At 29.3% G+C, this 2,956-nt stretch overlaps 1 long non-coding RNA gene across 2 annotated transcripts; it reads left to right on the top strand.

The window, feature by feature from the left end:
- Positions 1 to 1,692: 1,692 nt before the first annotated feature.
- Positions 1,693 to 2,582, top strand: LOC149226447 (uncharacterized). Of its 2 annotated transcripts, none has more exons than XR_016247046.1 (4): positions 1,693 to 1,818; positions 1,961 to 2,012; positions 2,134 to 2,172; positions 2,256 to 2,582. It is a non-coding gene; the product is annotated as an uncharacterized LOC149226447 (long non-coding RNA). The 2 variants fall into 2 exon arrangements; XR_016247047.1 differs by having other exon boundaries at positions 1,707 to 1,818; positions 2,400 to 2,582.
- Positions 2,583 to 2,956: the final 374 nt, after the last annotated feature.

Genomic DNA, 2,956 nt, shown 5'->3' on the forward strand with positions numbered 1-2,956 from the left:
TCTGTTTTTTCCTTTGGTTGGGACATAAACCACCCAATTTTCCGTCTAGAGTGTCTTATTGAAACTCTGGGATGTGCTGGATTTCATACTCCTAGAAGGGTATGTTGATGATCAAACATTGACCAATTGTCTTGAAATTCCCTCTGATCTACACACAGAACATGGTCCAATGAACTCCAACCTCTACTATGTATTCTATATATTATACAATCATCTTTGCTTTTAGAATATTTTAATTTCCTTTTGGTCTGTAGACAGAACAAGAGGTATCCTTGTCATCTCCCTAGGCCTGTTCAAAGTGTCTCTACCATCCACCTAATAATTATTGACAATTGAATTAAAATTCTGAAAACCCATTCCAAAATATACAGGCTTATTTAAATAATTAAGTTTTTAATTTTTAAAATTAATAAAAAAAAATTATATACATAATATATGAGTTGCCTAGAAATAATGTTTGTACCAATAAAATACTTGAACCCTAACAAACACTTGTCATACTGATTAAATCACTAATTATAAATAATTAAATCCTTAATACACAATATCATTTTAAAATATCACTTTATCATGAATACACAAAATAAAACTTATGTAAATAAGTATTAAAAATATAATAATTACATATACCATATAATTAATTTGCAAAAATACATGACCACCTTTTCCACATTTATTTTCTAACTTATATTTAATAAAAAATAATTATTATATCTCTAAATAATTATGTTTAAAATTAATTTATTTGTAGCCACAAAGATTTATACCTTTTCAATTTAAAAAAGAAGCCAAAAGCTTAAGCCAATAAATTGTAGTTCAATTACTTTTGCTAAAAATTCCAAAAAATAATTCAATACTTCAGAATTTGTTTAATGAACAAAAGAGTTGTCGAGAGATATAAGAAACATAAGCACTTTATAGGTAGAATCTATTTTAAATTATATTATTAATTTTTAATATGATTATGGATGAGGAAGGAGTTCATCATTTGTATTAAATTTGGATTTTTTTTACATAATAATTATTTGAAAAATTATATAATTTTATAAATTTTAAAATCAATATAAGTAAATAAAATTAATGTAATTTTATTTTAAGTTTAAGGTTATTAAAAATCATGGAAAATGTTTATTTTTATTTTACCAAGAACATTTCACCTTTTTAATATATTAAGTTAGATTATTTCACATTATTTAAACATTTAACTTTCTTATAATTTAAATTAAATTATTTCTATTATATTCGAATATTAAAGTGGATTGTCTAGCAACATCCATATGTTATCATTAGAATTTATTAGGGTTTGACTTGTAACCTGCATGTACTCAAGACACAACATTGTTAAAGAAATATTACATTTACGAATACTTTGTTACACATGGAATTCATATAAATGTTTTCATACAACATCAAATTATTATATTAAAGTTTTATATGAGTTATACCTTGTATAGTTAATGTTGTTATGCCTCTACAGTTGCTTTTATTAACCCTTTGGGTAGAGTTTCTAAAGTTTAGTTGTAAAATCATGCCACTGACTTAGACTCATAATTTGAGATCGCAATAGTTCACCCCTTCCAATGTTAAGTACTTGGCACATTTGGCATATTAAGTTTTACTGTACACCATTCCAGAAGATTCTACACAACCTAGACACCTGGAGCTATATCCACCATCCCCTTCTTCCGAGGCCATCTGACGGTTGAGGTTAATAAGTATTTAGTTGTGGTAACTAATTCTCTCCAAGGTTCCGAGACCAGTGTTTCATTTTCTCTCTGTCATCTAGGGTTTCCGGTGCTCTGCAATTGGTTCATGGCGGTGAGATTTTTGAACAAGGGTGGCTTATCTCCTTCAGGGGATTACAATTTTCTCCAGTTCAATTTAACATACTGAGATTTTTTATTTGTTTATCAGCCCTCCTATAGCCCTTGACCCGTTCTCCATCATATTTCCCTTGCAGGTTGAGTCGTTTTCAACAGTACTATGGCAAGAGGAAAGGCGCAAGTCTAGAGGTATCTTGCTGGGTACTAACTTATGAAACTCGTCCTACAAAAATCTCACTCTAATTTAATTGTTGTTTTAGAAAGGAGGAGCTCTCTCACTAATTCTCTGGGTTCTTACTTGTCTAAGTAGGTTCTAAACCATGGCATGCCTCGATAGGGTATATTACAGGTAAGATGTTTCCCTTGCACTGTTAAGTTATGGTTTACATCTTTTAAAGTCTCTTATTTAACTGAATTCTTTATATGTGATAGGTTATGCTTTATTATGCCATTTTTCCATATTTTTTAGAGGGTTAAGCTATGGCCATGAGCAAAGGACTCATGGGTTCATATTTTCCTTTCTAGATTCCATTTTACCACAATTATTAAGGGTTCTCAGTTTACTCTCTTACATAGGCTATGATGTTCAGTACCACATCACAGGCGACCTTCCTACAATGTTGTAGTGCTTCAATTTTTTTTAAGCCATGTAATCATTCAAGACTATAGATTTCTTAATAGTTAATGGTGATTGTAGCCTCAACTACTTTTTGTAAGACTAAAAGACTATTAATTAAATTCTAGGTTTTTTCCTTATTATTGTTTTACTATATTAAATCACTGTGAGTGTGTCCAACATATTGTCATGGAATTTAAAATGATTGATTCCATCATTGCACACATTTCTGAGTAATGAAGGGATTGATTCTGGGTATTCAGTTTTTCATTGTAGCTTGAGAATATATTTTGACTTGTATCATTTCAAAGTATGTAGAGGAAAATATAACTCTACTTTTGTATAAATGATCAATACATCTTTCTCTTTCACCTTCCGTTTAAATCTAAAATCAATAAGTCTCTTTACATGTCCATAATTTTCTCTTTTGGTTCAAGATTTTGTTAATAGTAAAATGTAATTTCATGTAGAATATTATGCATGGCTGGAATGGTTTTCCTTATATGTAAAGAATATG

The sequence above is a fragment of the Pinus tabuliformis genome, chromosome J, assembly GCF_031772625.1.
Source record: "Pinus tabuliformis cultivar Carrire ecotype Pingquan chromosome J, CPIR1, whole genome shotgun sequence".
In the NCBI taxonomy this organism is placed as follows: Eukaryota; Viridiplantae; Streptophyta; class Pinopsida; order Pinales; family Pinaceae; genus Pinus; species Pinus tabuliformis.